This window comes from Pipistrellus hanaki, assembly GCF_964339955.1.
Source record: "Pipistrellus hanaki genome assembly, chromosome: 1".
NCBI lineage: Eukaryota > Metazoa > Chordata > Mammalia > Chiroptera > Vespertilionidae > Pipistrellus > Pipistrellus hanaki.
In genome coordinates this window covers 6660592-6686711 of record NC_140503.1, presented here as the reverse complement: position 1 = coordinate 6686711, position 26120 = coordinate 6660592, and the positions used below count along the sequence as shown (strand labels likewise).

Here is a 26120-nt window from a genome sequence, read left to right as displayed (position 1 = left end):
AGGACTCCTACGCACACCAATGATCAACACTCATCCAGGATTCAGCCTCACTGTCTTCATTAATGTCTATACATCTGAATTGATTAAATCATCAGTTAGCTAAGAATAAAATAAATACCTTGGGGAGTCAAAAAATCTTGAAACAAGATTCTAAAATATCCTGGCATGTGTCTTGAAATTACTTTCTATAAACAATATATATGTTTTATTAATGACCTCAAAGGTTAATTAATTTCCTACGAACTGTGTATACATTTTTGGGTGACACATGATTTCAATGCATAGATTCAGCCTCAGAATTTATGGTCATGGCAGCAGGCTTAAACCACCCACATGCAATGATGTTAAGGAGTATAAAAGAAAACAATAATTTATAAAGTTGAGGCATTAATTATTGATTCTTGAATATCACCTACTAGTCAGCCATTTAGTAAGTAATGAATTGGGGTAAAGAATGGTTTATTGTCTCATAAGTAAATGAAGAAAATCAATTTTGCAATGGAAAGATGATAAATTGATAATTACTTATCAATAACTATATCAAACTTAATCAAAGAATAACACTTTGTACCTATATCATAATACATGTTTGTTTCTAATATATATATTAACAGCTTTTTACCAAACCACATGTTTTTATAATTGGACAAAGTTTCACCAGCTTCCTATTTACATTTACAGAGTATCCACCTAAAAATGGATACATGAACTTTGATTAATTATAAAGGCAGTGTTTTTAAAAGTACGTCCATTTTAAAGTGTGTATACATTTTGGGGAGACACCCTGTATTTCTTTATGTGTTTACTATTTCTGTGAATGCCCCCTTTCCTCTGAGATTTGTCAGTCTGTCCCCTCTTTCCATGTCACTGGTTGTACTTTATTGCTCAGTTTATTTTGTTCATTAGATTTCACATATAAGTGATTTCATGAGAGATTGTCTTTTTCTGATTCACCTATTTTGCTTAGCACAATAATCTCCAGGTCACTGCATGCAGTCTCAGAGGGTAATAGATCTTTTATTTTTAGAACTGCATAGTATTCCCTGTGTAGATGTACCCTGTGTTTTTATACACTCATCTGCTGATGGGCACTTGGGCTGTTTCCAGATCTCAGCTTTGGTAAAGAACACTATTATGAACATAGGCATGCACATATCATTTAATTACATGTAATATTTGGAATAATACAGTGAATTCCCTATGGAAATTCAACCATTCAATCTAATAAATTCACCAACCATTCAATCTAATAAATTGATATCACTCACATGGGTCTCCATGCTCCTACAGCGTAGATGCGCCCAGAACACTCAGGACTAAGTCAGGTCGCGGGCGTCCACTCTGAGGCGTAAAGAGCAAAGCAGAGGAGAGGAGAATGAGGCATGCTTCTCAGAGAGAGAGAGGCCACATTTCTTCTGAGGTGGACCTCAGTGTGGAAAACACACTTTAGATTCATCATGGTGACTCAAACTGCCGCCCCCGTTCATCATCATAGATCCAGAAGACGGTGTTGTCTTCATTCATTTTTACGTTGTTTATTGATTAATTCATGAATCCACTGATTATAAATTATAAATTAAGAAGGCCTTAGAATGTAACTAGATATTCTTAGAATTTAACGAGACTCGTTCTCACCAGATATTTTCATTATTAATTATTCTGTTTTTCATATATGAATTAATCAAAAAACACTTCCTATGAAGAACTCTCATCATTACTCACATCGTTCTCCCATCTCCCAAAACAGAGATGCCCTCCTATGGCTCATGGTGAAGGAAGACCCCCTCAGGCTGGTGGACTTTGTCCATTCTAAGGAATAAATGGTAGAGCAAATGATTAGCAAAAAGAGAGAGAGAGAAAATCTCCCCGTATGAAAATCTCCCCGTTCATTGTTCCTCTCTACCTTTGAGTTCGCAAGGCACTTAGACAGAAGCTAATTTGGTATAAATTCTTTTCTCTCTTAAGAAAACAAAGGACATGTGATCTTGCCACTGACCCAGAATCTGAATATTCTGTGTGAATCATACTATCCAAGGCACCCCTAGCCATGGACTATCTACTTCTCTACTTCTAATTAAACCTTAGGGTTTTCATAATGTATCAATAGGAATTTCTTGCATAATCACTTATTTTTACAATGAGACATTGTAAGAATTCACTGCATTTATCTTTACTTACATATTTGTTTACTGATTCTCTCATCTATCCAATGATGATAGAATGTAACTGTGTGAACACTTAGACCAAACTAGGTTTCTTTTATGGCAGACCTCAGCGTTCCAGACATGTAGTCATCTATGTGGCTGGTTCACCATCAGTCCTCATCACTGATCCTATTGGAACTCATTTTTTTCCTTTTTAATTGTATATTGATTAAATCAGCAATTCACTAATAATAATATCTAAACACTATGACTCACCCTAACCAAAGAAGAGTTATTACACCCTTAACCTGTACATATATTATTTTCATATCTGTGTACTTCTCTGATTAATTATCCTGCTTTTCATACATGCATTAATCAATATAATGGCTCACATATATCTGCTATTTATCACTGAAATGCAGTCCTTCTTTATTTATATTTTATAATTTTTAATACTGCGGTGAATTACCTTATAAAAAAAAACACTTAACACAGAAAATAACACCTAGACTATGATCACATTAATCTCCATCCTCCTATTATTCAGATTCAACCAGAGAGCAGGTGCCCAGGGAAGGCACTGAAGCAGTCCTAAATATCTCTAGATATTTCATGTAAGACCTCATGGACATTGAGTCCTGCTGACCACAGGGTTTCATAGACACAGGGTTTCAATATTTCTTCTTTTATCGAAATGTATATACTGGGTATCCCCAAAAATGTAACCATACTTTAACAGCTGATAGCACAATTTAGAAAATGAAATGTGTTTTAATAAACACTGCCTTTGTCAATTATTCAAATTGTATGTACACATTTTTGGGGACACCTTGTAAATGTATCTTAACATGATGAAAAACTCAATCTTGACACTGACCCAGAACAACAAAATGAATTCATACTCATCAATGTCTATATGATTCTTAATCACAGATGAAATTCACAGCTACACTGGTTCCTTAATTAATATGTCCTTTCAATTTGGTTGATATCATTCATGGTTATGTATTTGTTCACCCTAATTCTTCAAATACTTAACTATTTGTTTAATATTTCTATCAGTCTATTAATAGCATACCTACTGGTATGTCAATGAAATCAGAACAAAAACATGGCCTCTGTATTGATCTTGACATTTATCATGACATCTATCTTGACATCTATCATGAGTTCCAGACACATATTCATCATGTGTGACTCAAATGCCACCAGTAGTCATCACTGATCTAATTAAGCACTAATTGTAATTTTAAATCTAGATGATTCACAAACCAAGGAGACACTGATACCCCTATTATGTATCTAGAATCATTCTAATATCAATATGCCTCCATTAATAATCCCAAATTTCATTGCAGTATTAATCAGTATACTGTTTCCTGTTAATTCAATATTTATCATTGAATTAATTAACAGCTGGATTACTTTGATTCCCTATGGCACTTTTTAGAAATACACTAAGTACTCTAAAAAATCATTAAAACCCAGACAGGAACTCAGGCTATTTATTACTCACATTGCTCTCTGTGCTGTTAACATGGAGATGGTAGCATGGAGCTGCCCCCATGGAATGAGGCTTAATTAGCTCGAATGGTCCATTCTGAGAAATTCTCAGGACAGTCAGACAGAAGAAAATATGAAAGTGTTATATAGGTAATTAAAATTTCTCTGAATATATTATCTTCTCTTAACAAAAGGAACTGTCTCAAACTTGAGACCAACCCAAAACAATGGATCTATTCGATTATTTATGTTTTTTATTAAACCTATTGGGGTGACATTGGTTAATAAATCATGTAAGTTTCAAGTGTATAATTCTGACACATCATCTATACATTGCATTGTATGACCACCACCCACAGTCAAATCATCTTCCATCACTACATATTTGACCCCCTTTCCCATTTACTCCTCTCCCAACCCCTTCCCTCTGGAAAGCACCATTCTGTGTCTATGAGTTTTTGTTTGTTTTTCTTGTTTGTTCATTTACTTTCAGTATTTCTTAATGAACACAATGTTTTCATTTTTTAAATATTATTTCTTTACTCACGACATATATTCAAGTCACACAAGGCTTCACCCTTTTTTCTTTCGCTATTATTCACATTTCTTTACTGGTTCCATCGGTCCATTAATAATAAAAAGTATAAATCTAAGGGGCCAAAATAAGAACATGCTCTTTGTATATTCTTAGCATCTGTCTACAAGATCGAATATAACAGCGAGGATACACGAGGCATTGTGTTGGACCTTAGAGTTTCATACACATATTTTCTAATTGTAACCACCATCATGGTCCATTACAAATCTACTTTTTCTTCATTCATTTCTATTTTTGTATTGATTTATTCATTCATTCACTGAAAATAAAAATATTCACAAAAACTTAAGAATAAGATACTTAAATTTCCTTATTTCTACCTTAAAAATCATTATCAACTTAGGTTTATGTTATTCATTTATCATTGTCAATGATACATGTTATTAATTAATCAAGATAATGTTTTGTATAAGATTTATTATTGGGCAATAGGTTCCTTTTGATAACATTACTATTGGTAATACTATAAATATCCTTCAACAATAACCCAAACCAAAATAAGACCTTAAGCTTTTACTCACTTAACTCTCTTTCCTAAGATAAAGGCAACATAGCAATCTTGATCATGTCAGTAGACAAATTAACTTGATCACCTCCTTTGAAAAGTGCCAAGCAAAGAATTGATAACAGCATTGGGACTTTCTCTTCATTGACTCAGACTTTTCACCAATGATTTACATATTCATTTAGGCATTTATTAATTTATGATAATACTTATTTTTTTATTTTTAACTTAATAAACTTCAAATCTACAACTGACTCAGGCAATGACTAACTTACATTTCATTGTTTTTATCAACCTTAGAGTTGCCACACTTGGTCCAATTATTATTCATTCTAATGCATATGAATATTCTTTTACCTTGATATTTATCAGAGAATAATGCTTCACCCTCTTCAACTTTTTTCATTTATATACTCATTATTTATTCTGCCATTGATACTGTGTTAATATTAAAATCATGACCCCAAAGACCAACACAAATGTATATGCTTCCCATTTGTCTAGCTCAGGGGAGGGGAATATCTGGCTGGTGGGCCATATATATAAGACCTGCAGAGTCATTTGGCTTGGCCCTGCCAAGGCAACTGCAGGTGGGACTCAAAATGCTATAAACTTAGGAGCTTCTTCATAGCAATATAAATGTATAGTAAGTGAATTATATTAAGCAAATGATATTATAAATATCCAAATGGCCCTTTGTAGGAAAAATCTCCCACACCCTGGTCTAGAGGATCCATTGCCACATGGGAAGTGGACTAGTACCGTTCCTGTGGGACAGGTAGTATTTTGTCCACCAGCCATCATGGATCCATGACTGTCCCTCTTTCTTTTCATTCTAATAAACTAGTGTTTATTAATTCATTATAAAAATAAACATTAATTTTTAAAGCAATGCTAATATCCTTTGACATCCCTAACATCTATCTGTAAAATCATTTCCACGTTGACTAAATATCTTTTATTAGCTACTTCAGGATTACATTTATGGATTAGTCAATTAAATGTTTCCTATCAATTAGATATTTAGCATAGCCTATTTCATCTTCTTTGATCATCATTAATACTTCGGAACAATACAGTGAATACCCTTCAAGAAGCCATTCCCACTAAGACAATAACTTTAATTACTACTCACATGGTCTCCACGGAGGAATGCGACAATCAGCGGCAGTGCGTCATTCTGGGGAGATGAGAGCAGAGCAGATAACAACAACAGACTTCCTTCCAACAGATCTTTTATGGAAGCGTTTAGACATTAGTTATTAAGTATATTTAACTCATTGTCTTTTGTGAAAACAAGCTACTTTAAACTTCCCACTGACAAAGAATATAAACAGTCAATAATTTACCCTGTCTACATCACCCTTAGCCAAAGAGGTTACAATCATGTACAATTCATTGCTCTTTTCAAATTATATGGATAGAATTTATTGCCTCTCCATATATGTTTTAAACTGGACAACACAAGTACCATTCAGCTTTATTTTTTATATATTTCTTCATTGGTAAGTCATTGATCCAATTATAATAAAGAATGAAAATGCTTATAGGGAAATAACTCATTTTCAGACACATATCATTTGTTATTCGTGACTCATACACCAGCTGGTATCATCGTTGATCTAAGGACCACTTTATCTTCATTCATTTCTACGTTTATTGATTCACTGATTAATTCACTAATTAAAATTTTAAATCTCTATGACAATCTAAAGCTTAACAAGATCTTAAGATCTCTAATATGTATCAACAATCATTCCTACACTAATATCTGTCATTATGTTGCTTTCTTATGTGCTTTTAATCAAGATAATGCTTCCTATTACGCCCATAATTTTTATGTATATGACTTATACTGTTTGTCATCTTTATACAGGTAGTAGTCATGAAGCATTTATTTCTAAAGGAACTTTAGTATTTTCATAATATATCAATAGTATTTCTTATATGAACATATATTTTTATAATTGATCAATGCATCATTAAATTCATCTTTATTTACTTATAAATTTAGAGATCCTCCCATTTATTCAATTAAAATAATAGAATAAAAATGAATGAAGACTAACACCAGAAGCAAGATCCTTGTTTATTCCTGACATATATCTATCGCATTCCCAATGGGGATGAACTTCAGTTCTTTTGTGTTAGACCTCAGAGAGCTACACATCCTAGTATCCATCGTGTATGTCTCACATAGCCACCCCTGCTCATTATTGATCCAATCTTGTCTCTCCTTTTCTTCAGTCATTCCTGTAGGTTCATTGATTAATCCTTAATTTACTACTATTAATTTCTAAACACTGATAAACAAAAACCCTAGAGGAGCCTTCATATCCTTTTCTATACACTGGTTATCCTAACACCAATGTGTCACTTTCGTTAATTATCCTCAGTTTTCCACTGGAATAATCAATATAAAGTTTCATATATCCCATACTTATCACTAAGATGCATTTTACTGTTACTCACGTTACCTCTGTCTTCTTATGTAGAGACAACCACACAGCAAATGACCATGAAAGATGCTCTACTCAGCTTGAGTGTTTTCATTCTCGGGAGTACCGAATAGATGGGGATAAATAAAGAGAGAAAGAGCCTATCATCACTAATGCTTGCTTTCCATATATAAAATTTTTCAAAAGGAAAAACTCAGTCTTCAAGACCAAGAAGAATACAATAGATTCTTACTGTTATGAATATTTATGACTCAGTCAAAGAGGTGAGGCCTATTTCTTTCCATTTATTTCTTAAGAGGCATTACCATACACTTTAAAAGTTAGATGATGCCTCATTTTTATTTATATTTGTTGAATGGTCCCACCAATATACCAGTAGCATTAATAACAAATCGACATCTAGGAAATTCTCACAAGAATATAATCACTATACATTCTTGACATCTCTCTATGGAAGCAATTCCAACTGAAAGACTAGATTGATGTTCCATGTTGGACCTCAGTTTCAGACCTATCGTATTCATCATCCAAAACTTGTACTTGACCAATTACCATTATTGGACAGGTTACTTCCTATTACATTCATTAATGCTTTTACAGGTCAATTTATTAGTTAACAAAAACCAAAGGTCACAAAAAGTAAAACAAAGCTTCCTACCGATTATAATCTTTCATTAATTAACTTCAATGTCTCTTTATATAGATTACTTAATATAATGCTTGATAGGCCATGGTTCTGATTTTTTATTTTATATGACACTTTTAATAATGCAGTGAAAACCTTTTTGAACAAAAACACAAAACCAAGAAAAGTACTTTGACTATTACTCACATTGGTCCCCAGGCATTTAACAAGATAGAACCATGGAGCTTCTCATCATAAAAGATGCTGAAATCATCTGTGATCAAGCTAAGTACAAGACAGAACAGATAATTTAAAAAAAAAAAAAAAAGGTTTGAGATATTATGTCATTAGTCATTGCATTTCACCTTTCATTGAGTCACTCATTCGTGTACTATACATTATATATATTTTAATTTCCCTTGAGTCAATGAACAATATTGATCTGACCACTGACAGATATGAATATTAACTACCAATTATTAATATCTATATATCTTTAGTCAAAGAATAATGACCTAATACCATATAATCCCTTATCAACATTAGTGATTTAAATATATATCAATACTATTTCTTAACTAAACACTTACTTTTATAATTGGACAATATTTTGCCACCTCCATATTTATTTATTTATGTTTGCTTATTAATTATTTTAAGATCCAATTATACAAACAGATAATGACCTAATACCATATAATCCCTTATCAACATCAGTGTTTTAAATATACATCAATACTATTTCTTGACTAAACACTTACTTTTATAATTGGACAATATTTTGCCACCTCAATATTTATTTATTTATGTTTATTTATTAATTATTTTATAGATCCAATTATACAAACAGAAAATGCATAAATATAAAAATTAAAAACAAGATCCTCCTATATTCCTGACAACTTTCTAGGGATCCCTTCAAACAATGGGCATGGACTCCATTTCATGTTGGACCTCAGAGTTCAACATGTAGTCATCCTATAAGACTCATACGCAACCAGTAGTCATCACTGATGCAATACTACCCCTATTTGTTTCAAGTTCATAATTTGCTAATAATAATTTTAAAATACTAATTACTCTCAAACACTCACACTCACACACACACACACACTCACACACACACACACACAAAAAACAAAACAAAACAAAAAAAACAGCAGGAAGAGCCATGATGTTCCTAGCCTATAAACTGAATTTAATGTATCTTTTAAAAATTATGTTGTTTTGCATGTATGCATTAATCACTTTAATTTTTCATAAAATACAATATTTATCACTGAGCTATACCTGGCCTTCTGAAATCCTATATGAAACTTTTTAATGACACATTGACTACTCTCAACAAAAATCAATCGCTAAACTCAAGACGGGAACTGTGGCTATCACTCACATCGGTCCGAGGAGTCATCATACAGCTCAGCAGCGCCGAACAATCCTTAACCACCTAACATGTGTCCATTCTGAGAAGGACAAAGCACAATCAATAATAAATAAATAAATAAGCCTTTAACCCCCACTGAGTCTTGCTTTCCACATTTCATATTTGCAGTTACTTAAGAGGATTTGACTGTGGGTGGTGGCAGACAATCCAATGTATAGATTATGTATTATAGGATTGTACACTTGAATCATATATAATTTTATTAACCAATGGCATCACAAAAATACAATAAAAATGTTTTAAAACTTAAAATGTTCACGTTTTATAATGTAGATACTTGCACCTCACAATTCCAGATTATTCAATCTTCATAACTCCTCTGCCACAATCATTATCGTTGGTCCATAGGGGCCAACTTTCTCCTCATTAATTTCTACATTTGTGTTCTTTACATTTTATCATTGACAATGATAAAATAAATACATGATAAACAAAAACTGAAAAACCAACAATTCTGAGCATACCTAACTAGTGACTACAGAATAACTGCCAACATAGATTGCATCTTTCTCATTAATCAATCTCAATGTTCCATAATTTCAATTAATCAAAGTAATATTTCATGTCGTATTTATCATGGAATAATAAATTAATTCTTATTAAATTTATTATTCTTTGTTGTTGAGAATATTACAGGCGTCCCCCATTTTACTCCTTGCCCCTCTCTCCACCTGGCTCCTGCCCCACCCCAAGCCTTAACCATACTATTTTCTTGGTCCATGGGTTATGCATGAGTTCTTTGCTTAATCTCTTGCCACCCCCCGCCCCTTCCCTGTGTGATTAGTCAGTCTGTTTCATGATTCCATATCTCTGGACCTATTTCATTCATCAATTTATTTTGTTTATTAGATTTCACAGATAAGTGAGATCATGTGATGCCTGTCTTTCTATCACTGATTTGTTTCACTTAGCATAATAAGCTCCAGGTCCCTCCATGCTGTTTCAAAGGGTAAGAGACCCTTCTTTTTGACAGCTGTATAGTATTCCATTGTGTAAATATGCCACACCTTTTTTTTATCTATCCCTTTCCTGATGGGCACTTCAGCTGCTTCCCGATCTTAGCTATTATAAATAATGCTGCTCTCATTAAATTGTAATAATACCATGAATGATGCCCTTAAACAAATTAACCCAACCAAGACAAAACCCTTGATTACTACTCACCTTGATCTCTCTCCTAATGTAAAGGCAACAGAGCAAACTTGACCAGGGCAGATCTGAAATCATCCAGAGCATCTGTTCTGAAGAGTCAAAAACAGAGAGGGAGACAAAAAGGTTCAGACTTCCTTCCATAGATCCTTACCGCACAACTTTCATGCAACCAGTCATTGAGGCATTCATGATTTGGAGTATATTTATGTTACTGGCCACCAGGAAAACTATTGGGAACTTCCCACTGACACAAAACATAAATATTGTCTATATGTTACCCTGTCTATAGCTCCCCAAACCAAAGAGGTTAGAGTCATGGACCATTTGTTTCTCTTTGGGCTTCCACTGTTGTCAATGATGTGAATAGAATTTATTGCCTACCACATGTTTGAAATTGGACAATGCATCTACCATAGATATATCATCATTGATAAATCATTGGTCCAATTATAATTAAAGAATGAAACTGTATCCAGAGAAAGAACCCATTCCTTCGGTGTTGGATCTCAGAGTTGAAGAGAGATATTATTCATCATCCGTGACTCGTACTCTGGCAGTTGGCATCATTGATCCAAAAAAGGACACTTTCTCTTTACTCATTTCTATATTGTTTATTGATTAATTCATTAATTCCCTAAATAAAGAAATTAAAACTCTATTATTCACAAGAACCCAAAAGGGTCTTGATAGCCCTAATTATACCTGAAAACATCATCACATCATTATATCTGTCATATTTATTAACATTTTTACATATGAAATATTCAATATAATGCTACTCATTAATCCCATATTGGCCACGAGGATGCAATCGGGCCATCTCTGAGTATGTCATGCTTTTATTAACACAGCCCACCCAACCAAAATGAGAACTCGCGTTCAAACTCACATTTGTCTCCAGGCTCCTAAAGCAGAGGTGCACTTCCATGGCTCCCGGTCCAGGGCTTGTCCTGAGGAGTATGAAGCAGAGCAGATGATATAAATGGTTGAGACCTTCTGTCCATTGATATTTGCATTTCACATAAGGGCACATATATAATACCTTAATCAATAAAGAAATTTTTAAAAAAGTTTTCTTTACCAAAAAAATATTTGATAATTATATATGGTCACTGACGTGAAATTAAACTTCATTGTGATCATCCTCAGGCAATATATAAATATACTGACCTTTGCCCTGCTGGTGTGACTCAGTGTTTGAGCATCAACCTTGCTCATGACCTTGGAAGAATCCTTACATCAGCTGGAGTGTGTCCACACTATGGAGTACAAAGAAGAGAGGAAGATAAAAAAAATTGAAACTTTATCTCCACTGATCCTTGTTTTCCGCATTTGACTTATGCATTTAGACATTGATTAATTGTTCATATTGCAGTATGTTTTCTCTGAACAAAAGATAATGTTAAACTTGAGGCTGATGAAGAGCAAAGTAATATTGAGTCTCACTCATCACTGTCTACATGGCTCTGAGGCAAACAGGCAAACGCTGCTTCCACTCACGGCTTCCTCAGTCTGATTTCAATTTGACATGTGTTCCTAGCTGGACAATGTCTCACTCTTATCTCTTTAGTTGTTTATTACATTCTTAATAGTTTGACTATTGATACATTAATAATAATAATTGTAAATCTATGAACTCATGAATATAATCTTTGTATATCCCTAACATCGACCCATGGGGTCATTAACAAAAGAAAAAAGTATTCTTTTTCTTGTGAACACAGAGTTACAGACACCTTGCACTCACCATATATGACTCTGTGAGACCAGTCATCGTCATTGGTCCATTTTTGGGTCTCTTTTTCTTCAATGGTTTCTCTATTTATGATTATTAAAGCACTAACTCATTGATAATGAAACAAATACATGATTCATAAAATCACAAGAAAGACCCTTGATTAAAACTAGCTTCTGTACCACATAAGTTATATCTTTACATTAATTGAATTAAATGTTGCACATTATCAGTGAATCAACTTATTTCATAACATATCTATACTGGTTTTGCACTTAAGTTTTTTATTATATTTATTACTTTATATTAATACAATGAATACTTTTTTAAAAATCATCCAAACCAAGGTAAAATCTTCACCTACTATTCACCTTGGTCTCTTTTCTACCATCATCTCCATCAGAGCAGATGCTGCAATCAGCTTGGTGCATTCATTCTGAAAAGTACAAGCAGACAAAAGAATAAAAGATATCACTTTTATAATTTAATGTAAATATACTCATTAAAATGTAAAGATACTGCCTATAGGAATATAATTAGAATGAATGTATATGTATAAAATAGTTAAATTAGGAGACAAACATAACTAATCAAACATAAATCAAAAAGGCAGTGTAACAAACAGAAAAAAAATAATAAAGAAAAAGCACAAAAGTCAATATAGAAATACATAAATAGTACATACAAAAATATTGATCATCACAAAAATGTAAAGCAATACATTATCCAGATATGTCATAAATAATCAGAATATATTTTTTAAATTCAACGACATATTTACTCCCCTCCCCCCCAAAAAAGATTGAGACATTTTCTCTATTGTACCATATTTTTCACTATTTATTTACCGTCATTTGAGGTTTATTAATTAATGGTAATATTTATTTATTTTGCTCTTAATAGCATGCACTTCAAACTAATTCCGGACTGAGGGCAATAATTATTACCTGTCAGTGTGTATGCCGGCCTTTGTCAAATACATAATACCCTTGGCCCTTTCTTAACCTTTCCCACTTATACAGATATTCATTTTCATTATTACATATTTTATTCATGAACAAAGCTTCATGCTCCTCATCTTTATTCATTTATACATTTGTCTATTTATGCTGCCATTAAATCTTTAATAATAATATTTTTAAAATTCATGAAGTCAAAGACCAAGAACGAGATCCTTTTATATTCCTGACATCTGTCCACAGGTTCCTGTCATAAAAGGGAAACGCACCGGACTCCATTTGTGTGGGATGTCAGACTTCCAGACACCTATTCAGCTCAGATGCCCCACAATGCACCAGTGATCATCGCTGGTCCAGGGGTGGCCTTCATTCTGTACTGTCATCTACATAAATCTCAAAAACACAAGAGTGAGATTCTTAAGTTTCTCGAACATTCACTTTTACGATCACTTCCACTAAGACCAGATTTCTATCATTAACTCAACTCAGTGTTTCATTTATGGGTTAATCAACACAATGTTTCATGTTAATAGGATATTTAACAGGGACATACGTCTAATTTTCTTTGATTGCTAGAGGCCCGGTGCACAAAATTTGTGAACCAGAGGGGAAGGGGGTGTCCCGCAACCCAGCCTGTGTCCGCTTACAGTCCAGACCCCCTCAGGGGATGTCCGGGACCCCTAGAGGGAGGAGGAGGACATCCGCCACAGTCTGGGACCTCCTCATTCCTTACCACCCGCCTGCTCGCTGGTCCTTACCGCTCAGCTCACTGCTCCTTAGTGCTGCCGCGAGGCGGGAGAGGCTCCTGCCACTGTCACTGCAATCACCAGCCTTGAGTCTGGCTTCTGGCTAAGCCCACTGACTCCCAGGGGGCAGCTCTGGCATGAGTGTCTGCCCCCTGATGGTCAGTGTGCATCATAGCAACTGGTCGTTCTGGTAGTTCCCCTGTAAAGATCACATAGGCTTTTATTATATAGATAGTAACACTTCTTAACTGCACAGGGGAAATCTTAAAAAACAGAAAGAACATTACAAGCAGAAAGAGCATTGCCTATTACTCACAGTGGCCTCCATGCTCCTAATGCAGACGCAGTCCCCGAGCTCCTGCCCAGGGGAGATGTTGACATCGGATGGCGTGCTTCCATTCTATGGAGGACAATGCTAAACAGACCCAAAGAGGCAATCGACACATCTCCTCCATTAGCCCCAATCCCACCATTATTCAGTCAGTCATGTACACAGTTGGTGATTTGTGATTGGGTCAATTATATTTATAGCATACAAATGAGTGAAAACCAAAATTGGACCCTGAATATCCTAGTATTTCAGCCACCTGAAATGGATTCATTTTTTTTTTGTTGGACCTCAGAGTTCCAGTGGTACTCGTTGCATGAGTTATATGAAAGGAGTCATCATCATTCAATTTGTTCTTTTAATCTACTGTCATCTATGTTTTTTAATTGGTTAAATTCACTAATATAAAAATAAACATAAATGAAGGGGGGAAAATCACAAATAATATCCTGGAACATCCCTAACAACCATCTACTTTTTATTTATTTTTATTGTTGACAGTATTACCAATGTCTCCCATTGTGTCCCCATTACCCCCTTCCACCACCCATCCATTGAATCATTTGCACTGTAACCAAACTCTTTCATTAATTGAACTCAGCGTTTCATATGTAAATTAATCATCATATTGTTTCATATAAATAACGCTTGATATTGACATGATTGGGCTTCTTTGAGTATATTTAATAGTTTTAATACTCAAAATAATTTTTTTTAAAAAACAATCAATCCAATACAAGAACACTGAGTGTTACTCACGTTGCTCTCCACGCTCCCACCGCACCATTGCTACGACGGCCATATAAGACGCTGAAATCAGCCCAAATGTGTGTTCTTTCTGAGGAGTATAGAACACAACAAATGATAAAAAAAATTTAGTGATTTCATCACTCATTAAATGAACAACTTAGAACTTGTCTCTCTCCTAGAAAATGAACGCTGACTCGCACTTATTGTTGTCTATGTCATCCTTAGCCAAAGACTTGACAGTCAGGCACCAATTACTCCCCTTTGGACTTCACTTTTTTAAAGTTTATTAATAGTATGCTTTGCCTCACAAGGTATTTTTATGATTGGACATTACTTCATTCATCTTTACTTACGTATTTGCTTATTGATTATTACATTTATCCAATTATAATAATAGGAAAAAATAAACCCAAAGACCACACCAATCCTTGCCTATTCCTAAGTTCTGTCTGTGGGATCCTTTCGAACGAAGAGAAGGTACTGGGTTGCTCTGTGCTGGATCTCAGAGTTTCAGACACATGAAAATTTATCATCCTCACCTCAAAAGTCCGGAGCCTCATCACTGGTCCAGGACGAGCACACATTCCCTTTGTTCATGTCCAAGTTGTTTATTAATTCATTAATTCACACTCATCAGAGTGAATTAAACAAATCACCCAACCAACACAAGAACTGTGACAATCACTCACAGTGGTATCATTAGAGGCGATCAGAGGGCTGGAGGCCAGGGAAGACACTGACACCATCTTGAGTGGGTCCATTCTGAGGAGCGCAGAACAGAGCGGTCAATAAAAGTTTTTAAAAAATCATCTAAATGGCTACTTCCTTCCCACATTTCACTTACTAAGTTGAGTAGGTATATGTTAATTCTTCATTATGTATTTTTGACTATTAACAAAGGGACCAACTGCAAACTTGACACTGCTCCAGAAGAATAAAATTGACTTAATTATCCTCATCTACATAATCCTTGGCAAAAGAAGTAAAACCTTTGATAAATATATATCTAAATGGGCATCAATATTTTTTTATTTTTATGCAATATGCCTTATATCACAATATATGTTCATAATTGGACAATGACCCACTTTCTCCTTAATCGAAGTATTGTTTTATTTGATGAGCTTATTAATGATTCATTAATAATAATAAATCTAAATCTACAAAACCAAAATAAGAACATGACCTCTGTGCATTTCTGACATCTGTCTATAGCATCATTTCCAAAGAGGAATGAGACTGATTATGCATTGTTCTGTATCTCAGAGTTTCAGGCACTTCCTATTGTCCCTGAGAGTTGCAGGCACATTCTATTCATTGTCCATGACACACCCTACCAGTTGTCCATCATTGTTCCAAGATTTCCCCTCTTTTCCCTCACTCGTGTTTCTTGATTTATTAACTTTTCAATGGGCTCATAAAAACAAAATAAATTTACATGAGCACAACAGTTCAAGAACAATGCTCTTAAGTCTCCCTAACATTTGTCTACAGAATAATTTCCCTCAAACCTATCATTAATCAATGTTGGTGTTGCTCAAACCCATTAAGGAACATATGTTCCACATGAACCCCATGGTGGGCCATGGTTAACTTCTTTCATTAGACTTGACACATTTTCTGAACAATGCAGCTAGTGTTCTTAAACTAATCACCCAAACCAGAGGAGATCTGGCTGTTACTCACATTGGTGGCCATGTTCCCCACACGGAGTTCGTGGCCATGGCGGGAGAATTCAATCAGCGAGGTGCATTCCCTCTGAGTATAAGCAACACAGATAATAAAATATTGAGACATTCTTGCCATAAATACATACTTTTCTCATTTCATTTTCTTAGTCATTTGGGTATTTGCAGACTGATAATTTATTTTTCCTAAAGTACAGGAACCACTTAAACTTACTATTGACTCAAAGCAAGAATGCAGATTACTATACATCTCCATCTTTATCATTCTTACCCCAAAATGTAACACCTTGGTCTACTATTAATATAACTTGAAACATCAGTGGTTTCAAGTTATGTTAATAATAATTCTTGTCTGACAGCATATTCTAATAGTGTGATATGCTTTACCCTTTTTATACTGATATTTATTCTTTCATTTATTCACTTATGATAAAATTAAAAACCATGAAACACTAAATGCTGAGTTATAATTCTTAAATATGACTGAACTCTACCCATAGGCTCAGTCAGTTCGTAGTGGACCTCAAAAGAACTCAGATGCATTCTACTCTCATCATTAACCATGGTTGGCCTTTTACATTCATTTGCACACTCTCTATATGTATAGAATGATCCAGGCATCAGAGATAGAACACTGGCCAGTACCTGTAGCTCTTACGTGCTTCTTCCTCATAATGAAAATGCAGAACATCTTCATCCATGAAGGCATTTTAGGGAAGACATAAAAATAGAAATGTAAAGAGCTATAAAAATTAGTGTCATGGTCTATTACTATTTTTAAAATCATCCTAAACATTACTATATCAAATTAACCCTATACTTATGAAAGTAATTTCTGTCTCACAACATTTTTTTCTGAATTAAACCAGCTTTCCTTTTCTATCTATTTTTTAAAATATTTCTCTTGATTTCAGAGAGGAAGCGGAAGTAAGACAGAATCATTGATCAGCTGCCACCCATACGCCCTCTACTGGGGATTGAGCCCAAAACCCAGGCATGTGCCCTGACCAGGAATCAAACCATGACCTCCTAGTTCATAGGTCAATACAACCACTGAGCTACACTGGCCAGATTTTCTATTTATCTAACTATCATTTATCCCATCTACTTCCTGATTCTTTCATTTGTTCCCTAAGATTAATGCAATAAATACCCAAGTTCCACTGAAACCTCATAATTAGATTCTTAAAAATTAGTAAAATCTAGCTCAAGACTTATTCCAAGTGTAAAATACCATACCCTTTTTTGAAATGAACATCAATAATGCAGAAATGAATTCATCACGAGACATGTTCAGGATACATTCCATTTGCATCACGGGTTCTTGTTCTATAAAGATATAAAGAACAACAGCCATTATCCCACTACCCATTGGGCATCCAAACACTGTCAGTATCTTATGCCTTCCTGTGGATTGCATCACTGAATTAATAGCTTAGATCTTTCCCCAGAGGAATGATTAAAGTGGAGGTACACACCAAACAGGGAATACTAAGTAGCTTTGAAAGCAAGTGTAAAAGTCTCAAACTTAAAAAAACAAAAATTGTACTGCAAATTAGCATAACCAATGGACACAGAAACTGGGGTGGTCGGAGTAAGGAGGGGTCAATGGTGGGGGGGAGATATATGTAAAACGTGAGACAATAAAAATAATAATAAAACAAATTGTGCTGAAACTAACTACTTCATAAAATGTGCTACATAGCATATCTTCATCAAAAATCCATATTTTATTTAAGTACATAGCTATTTATTAATAGCTTTAACTTCCTTTCATTTAATTAATGAAAAACCTCAGAAGCTATTAATTTTTAAACAAAATCAAAAACTATTTAACTTCCCAGAAACCCAGAACAGAAATGGTGATTGTATATCTCTGTCTATTCCCTTCAATCCAACTGATAAGAGCAATTTTTTTTTCAATAGGGGAACATAACATGAGAAGAACTGATGCAGGATGATGTTTCAACATATACTCCTCACTGGTCAGGTGATCTGACCCCTTTATCTTATTAAATTATTAAGCTATTTGTTCATTGCTGATAAGAAAATCAGTAAGTCTGTGTACAAACTCAAAATGATAACACTAACGGACAGTCACTGCAGGTGCCCACTGGCATGAGTATTGGGGAACAATATACTTTTTCAAAATTCACTGCATAAAAATTGACAAGTAAAGTTGGAAATCTTTAAGGTGCACAGCATGATGCTTTGATTTCCATTGTGGAATGATGACCCATGGGGCACCGCGAAGCCAAATGGATTGGGGTCTTAACTGTCATCGGACATATTTTTGTCACCGGTACATACTCAGCCATCTTTAAGGTAGTTGATTAAATTATATAATCATTTTACTACTTGTTAAGTTTTTAAAAAAAACACCTGCTACATAGTTACAGCACAGAATATGAACACTGACAAATACATATGCCCCTTATGCTCAACTAAAAGCCTCTCCTTAAGGTTAATGGCCTTCAGTTCTTCGGAAATGGATTGGGGGTGATGTTTGTTTCATTATGCCATCTTGCTTTGACCTTTGACTCTATCCTTCACTTGTTCATACGTTTGTGTAGTTATTATTGCATGAATTTTTAATAAGAAATCAAATCTGTTTTTCATTGTACCTTGGACTTCAAGGTTAAGCAGTATTGGCCCTTGGCTTACCTGCCGCCAGGCTACCGCACTGACCCCGTGATTCACCCTCTTGTTCTTTATTCAGTGTCATGTTGTGAAGAGAGAAATAATTAAATCACTAATCATAAACATATAGTAAATTAGTTTATGAAAGTAGCTTTAATATCCCTAAACATATGATACAAAATCACTTTCTAACAAGCAAATAGGCGAGGTCCGTTTTGCTAATGAATCTCAAGTGTTGAATATATGGATTAGCCAATGTACTTTCTCCAGTGTAACCTCTTTATTATTAATCCATGATTGGCATGGACTAATCTCTACCATCTGTCTATAGAATTATTTCCCTCAGCAACTCATCCCCTTGATTAAATAACTTCAATGTTTTGTATGTAAATTAATTAGCATAGTGTTTCACATTAATTGCATTTTGGTTGGCATGCACTGATTATATTTCACACTTCTTAATAATAGAGAAAATACCCTTAAAACACCCAAGAACGTGAATATTACTCACTGACACCGAGATCCATGGTGGAGACCATCACCACAGAAGCCTGAAGTCAGCTAGGGCAGGTCCATTCTGAAGGGAAGAACACAGTAGGTGGTTAAAAAAGGTCGAGACCTCTTCTCTACTGACCCTTGCATTTAACTTCTTATTAGTCATCTAAGAAAACTAGCAATGTGGAAAAATGTCTAAATTCTCACGTGACCAAATAATAGCGACCTTGCCAAGGACACAGAATATGAGCCTTGTCCCTGTCAATCAACACTGACTATAAAATCTTTAGCCAAAGGGGGAACCTGGGGGCCATTATTTCCTAATGGGCAGTGTTTTTTTTTCTACATACATACATTGTAATTCTTATCTAACTGCATATCTTTGTATTTGGGCAATTTTAAATTATAAAAATATTCATCTTTATATATATGTTTTATTGATTATTTCATTGATCCAGTTGTAAATAGAAAGCTAATACATGAATGTAAATTTTCAGAAATCCTCACATATTCATGAATCGCCTAGGGGATCCATTCATACGGGGCGGCAATGGACGAGAATGCATTTGAGCTGGAACCCAGACCCGTGCTCGGCGTATTAACTCACACACCACCAGGAGTCATCGTTGATCCACGGTGTCACTGTCCCTCCTCTCCTCTAATATTTTCTATATCGTGTGCAGAGTAATTTATTCATTTAGCAAAACAATTTTAAGGTCCTATTATTCATAAAAACTCCAAAAAAAAGTCTTAATATCCCTAATCTTTGCATCTAATCGTTCTCACATTAATCTTTCTCATTGAAGAATGTATATTCTCCGTGTATATATAATATATACAGATTCATCGATATAATCAATGTTATATCAATGCATAAAAGAAATCCCACATTTGTCATGGGGCTAAGTTGGCTTTATTTGATTATATTTCACACTTTTTAATGTTACAGGGAATGCCCATTAAAAATAATGCTGGAACTGAGACAAGAACTTACTTACAAATAGGGGCACTCAGGGAACTCCTGACCAGGGAAAACGCTGGAGTCAGCTGCAGAGCATCCAATCTCAAAAGAGTACAGAGCACAAAACAACACAGAAAGATGAGACCAAATCTCCATTGCTCCCTGACTTCTACATTTCATTATTTGTTGGTTAATGATCAGATTTATTTGTTCTTCTCTTAATAGATTAAACATCAGAATTGTAAATGACTCAGAGCAGTAACTCTTACTTATTATATATCTCATTCGTAGTCAAAGATGTAATACACTTGATCCATTTAATATTGATTGCAATATACATTAGTACTATTTTTCTTCTATACATTTTAACAATGAACAATGCCTCACCCTCATATTTATTTTGTCATTTATTCTTTTATAATAATATTTTACAAAATTAATGAACACAAAACGAAGAACCAGAGCTTTGTAAATTCCTGACACCTGTCTATACAATCACTTCTAACACCAAGAGGGGACTAGGTTTCTTTGTGTTAGACCTCAGAGTCCCAGACACATTTGTTTTTACTGTGCATATTTGACTCATATGCCACCAGTCGTCATCACTTTCTTCATTCTCATCTATACCTGTTTACTGGTCAAGTTATCAATTCACTAATAATAACAAAAATATCTGTGACTAATAAATACGTGAGGACAAGATTCTTAATGTCTCTAATCTTGATCTCTAGAAGCATTTGCCTCAATGCGTATGCCTATGTTACTTATCAGCTTCATGGGTGCAAATACCCATGAAAGGACATCAAGTTTCATGTCAATGCCATATTTACTATGCGAGTACGACTAGCCTTCTCTGAACATATGTAATAGGAATTTATATCATTACAGTGGATGCTCGGAACAAACAACCTGAGCCAAGAGAAGAATTAGGCGGTGACTTACAGGTACCTCGACAGAACGCCGACCAGTGGAGCTCCTGGTGATGGCCAAGGGCTGGGGCATCCACAGTGTGCTCATGCTGCGGAACACAAAGCAGAGAGAGGACAACGAAATTGAGAGGCAGTCTACGGAGGCACACGATCACCTTCCCTTTAGCCCGTCCCTCAGGAATATAATCTGTACTCATGAACAAACCAAACAATATCCAACTTGACACAGACCAAGAATGAACAACCTTGACTAGTATTATTTACTGTCTGTGTCATTCTTAGCCAAAGAGGGAAGACAATGGAAGCATTCACACTTCTTAATGAGTGTCAGTATTTTCAATAAGCATTAGAAACGTTTATTGTCTCACCCTCTTCATCTTACTCTTGTACATGGGTTCTTTTGGAACCATTTATGAAAATAGAGTCAAAAACTCATGAAAACGAACCAAGAAAATGGTCCTTTTTCATTCCCTAAGGCACTAACTAGACTATGTCTCTCTCTCTCTAGTGGACCTCAGAGTTGCAGACATCGTATTCATCATCTCTGTGACTCTTATTCCAGGCCATGTCATCACCGGTCCATACTGCGCCCCGTTCGTCTTCATTTTCATTGTTTTCTCTTGTCAATTATCATCAATACTTCAAATATGCATTAGTAAATATAATGCTTCATAATACCTCATATGTATCATGTGGGGCTTCCATTCTACACTTTGAGCAATACAATGAATACCCTTTTAAAAAATTCTTCAACCAACACAAGAACTGTAACCTTTACTCACATTTCATCTCAAGGCTTTACGCAGAGATCTTGTTGCCATGGAAAACACTTAAATCAGCTTGAGCATGTTGATTCTGAGGAGTACAAGACAGAGCAGATCATTAAAAATGGAAACCTTTTCTCCATTAGTCATATTCTTTTTCATTTCATTTTATCAGTTACTTAGGTATCTACTTCTTCAGACTATATGTACATAGAAAATATAAATATACATATTAAAAATTAGCATCCTCCACTCAAGACTGACACAGGCCAATAAAACTGTATATTAATTCTCAGTGTCAGTGTTTATATAATCCTTAGAAAAGAGGTAAGGCCCTTGGTCCATTTTTTCACATCAGATTTTCAATTTATGTTCATTGGATTTCTTGCATCACTATATATTGTACATACACTTGATAAGTCTTCATCCCAGTTTCATTTAGTGATATATTTGTTCATGGGTTCTATCATGGATTCATTGATATTAATAGTAATATGCTAGAAACCCATGAATCTCAACATGACAACAGTTTCCTTGCATCTTCCTAATGAGAGAGGAAACAGACTAGACTTTGCTTGGTATGTGGACCTCAGACTTCCAGACACATAGCAATCATAGTCCCTCCTTCATATGCCATCGGTGATCATCATTGGTCCAGGCATGGGCCTCTTCTTCCTCATTCTTACCTACAGTTGCTAAGGGGTCAATCTACTGCTAATTAAACACACATTCTGTGAATCACAGAAATGCAAGGACAAGAGCCTCAAGATTGTTGTCACACTCCTTTAGGACCAATGGCTTATGGATTATACCTCTTTTCATTAATCATCCCCATTATTCCAAAGGTAAACTAATCAACATAATGTTTTGTACATTTCCAGTTTAATCGTGGGGCCGTGGGCTGGTCTTTTTTCCACTTTTTAAGTGACTACGCTGATATCATAAACACACTTCCCTGACCAAGACAAAAACTTTGCTTATTACTCACACTGGCCTTCATGCCCCTCCATGGAGCTTCTGAACACGACAGATGCCGAAGCTCCTTCAGGTGCTTTCGTTCTGAGAAGTGCAAAGCAAAGGAGACAGACAATGACAAGACGGGAACATTACTGCATCTTACATTTAGTCAATCATTTAGAATACAGTGATGTGGGCTAACACTTAATATCATACTTTCAGTGGCCAGAATAAGAACTTTATCAAAGACAGAGGTACTGGAACCATTTTCTTTTGGTTACGGAATACACTATTTTAAATAAACTGGAAACATTTTTATTCCTTCACCAGAGATTAAAAGTGTATGATGCGTGCCTGGTGTGGCTCAGTGGTTGGCGTTGACCTCTGAATCAGGAGCCTGAGATTTGATTCCTGATCAGGGCACATGCTCAGGTTGTGGGCTTAGTCCCCAGTGGGGGGTATGCAGGAGGCAGCCAATTAATTTTTCTCTCTCATCATTGATGTGTCTATCTTTCTCTCCCATCCTCTCTGAAATCGATTTTAAAAATTTTTTAAAGAGTGTATGTCATTCATCTCTGATTTTTAAAATTTGTACATTAAGTCTGAGATTGATCCACTTATAACAAAATAATAAAAATCCATTCATTTCTATATCTGTATCAAATAAGTCATTAATTCATTAATAATAATTAAGTGAAAACATGACTCACAATATTCAAGGATAAGATTGTTGAATGTCTCTCCCATTTGTCCATAGAATCATTTCCCATTAGACAAATTCTTTTTCATTAATCAACCACAATACTGGACATTAGTGATTAATAATATAATGTTTCTTATCATTTGACCATAGTTAATTTTTTATAATGTTTAATATTTTTAATAACTCAATAAATATGCTTAAACAAATAATGCAGTCTAAGATGACAACTTAATGAACTTCAGTATTTTTAATGCTCATCGTTTTTATCATTCTTATCTGCATAAGCTCATTCATTAATTCATTGGATTTAGTAACATTAAAATTTAAAACTGTATGATTCATATAAAACAAGAATAAGAGTAATAAATATTCTACATATAGGACCATTTGCCATATTGATATATCTCTTTAATTATCATCAATGTTTCATACATAATTAAGATAATCTTCAGAACAATCCCATATTTATAATTCATGATAGTTGGCATCTTGGACTATATTTCACATTCTGATGACATATGAATATTTGAGAGAAAAAAATCTCAAAGACATGAACTGTTCCAATGTATTACTCACATTGATCTCTACTCACTACACAAACAGGCAACCATAGAACATGTGACCACGGATGATGCTTCCATCTGCTCAAGTGCGTCATTCTGAGGAATACACACTTTGCAAATACAGAATATATGTTCGTCACAAAACTCACATTTGTTTCTATGCACCAAACACACAGCCAGACGTCTTGAGACCATGGGAGAATCTGTAGTTCAGGTCCAGTGCATCCATTCTGTGAATTGCAAGCACAGAGGGAAGTGAAAAGGTGAGACTTTGTCTGCACTAACTTTGCTTTTTACATTTAATTTACTCAGCAAATTATTTACTCCTTTTCATAACTTACATTGCTTCACATGTTTATATTAATTTACTTGTGTTTGTTTTTTTAGTTCTTTCGCTCATAGAACCATGAGACATGAACACAAAAAGTGAAGGACAGATTGGCATGTTCCTAACATCTATCACTGCGGCCATGTCCCACAGAGGGGACAGACCAGGCTTCTTATTGTGCTGGACCTCAGAATCCTGACACCTAGCATTCATCGTCCCTCACTCATAATCCAAGATTGCTCATCATTGGTCCAAAATTGTCCCTTTTCTTCTCCATTCCTTTCTAATTTTCTTTGTTAAATGATTTATCATTTCACTAATAAATAGATAAGTCACAAAAACTTTTTTAAAAAAATTTAAGTTTCTATAATAGCCATTTGATCATTTGTCAGCTTGAGTACATCTTTACAGCCCAATGTTCACTTGGCATATGTTACTATGACATCATGAGAATGTCACATGTGTCATTGGGCCATGGTCTGCTATCTACCCAAATCAAGACAAAGTCGTTGATTATACTCACGTGGGTGGCCATGCTCCTAACACATGGAGCTTCTGGACATAAAGGATGATTACATCTGCAGGGACCGATCATCCTGAGAGGACAAAGCATTCATCTCCACTCTTCCCTCCAAAGAGGGGGAAAGCAAGATCATCGTCACGAGATAATAATACAATCTGATAGCGTTCATTCTGAGGAGTAAACAACAAAGTTTCAAAAGAATCAATCTACCTTGAGCTATTTTAAAGGATCAATAATCAATTAATCAAATACTTAAATCCTATTCTAACATTTGGAAAGAGAGAGCATCCACTACCTTATATTTATTAACATGTACAATTTTATTTATTTTTTTTTTATGTATCTTACTGATTTCAGAGAAAGGAAAGGAGGGGGAGAGAGAGAAATATCAATAATGAGAGAGAGGCATTAATCGACTGCTTCCTGCATGGCCCACACTGAGGATCCAGCCTGCAAACCAGGCCTGTGCCCTGACCAAGAATGGAACCGTGACCTCCTGGTTCATAAGTCAAGGCTCCACCACTGAGCAACACTGTCTGGGCAACATGTGCAACTTTATATTTTAAGTAATACAATGAGCACTGGTGTTACTAACATTAAAAAGAAACAAACTATTAT

At 34.9% G+C, this 26120-nt stretch overlaps 4 long non-coding RNA genes across 4 annotated transcripts; all 4 read right to left on the bottom strand.

Moving 5' to 3' along the window:
- Window positions 1–5434: 5434 nt before the first annotated feature.
- On the bottom strand, window positions 5435–11376 carry LOC311613580. Its single transcript, XR_014793481.1, has 4 exons — window positions 11323–11376; window positions 10446–10522; window positions 7226–8122; window positions 5435–5933 (listed from the first exon to the last, which is right to left on the bottom strand). It is a non-coding gene; the product is annotated as an uncharacterized lncRNA (long non-coding RNA).
- Window positions 11377–11617: 241 nt separating this feature from the next.
- LOC311613577 lies at window positions 11618–14281 on the bottom strand. Its single transcript, XR_014793480.1, has 5 exons — window positions 14190–14281; window positions 13886–14072; window positions 13397–13510; window positions 12540–12604; window positions 11618–11692 (listed from the first exon to the last, which is right to left on the bottom strand). It is a non-coding gene; the product is annotated as an uncharacterized lncRNA (long non-coding RNA).
- Window positions 14282–15563: 1282 nt separating this feature from the next.
- On the bottom strand, window positions 15564–18097 carry LOC311630186. The gene is made up of 4 exons (XR_014796341.1): window positions 17879–18097; window positions 17285–17330; window positions 16638–16709; window positions 15564–15713 (listed from the first exon to the last, which is right to left on the bottom strand). It is a non-coding gene; the product is annotated as an uncharacterized lncRNA (long non-coding RNA).
- Window positions 18098–20768: 2671 nt separating this feature from the next.
- On the bottom strand, window positions 20769–25671 carry LOC311611681. Its single transcript, XR_014793138.1, has 6 exons — window positions 25503–25671; window positions 24801–24881; window positions 23417–23487; window positions 22447–22519; window positions 21678–21753; window positions 20769–20837 (listed from the first exon to the last, which is right to left on the bottom strand). It is a non-coding gene; the product is annotated as an uncharacterized lncRNA (long non-coding RNA).
- Window positions 25672–26120: the final 449 nt, after the last annotated feature.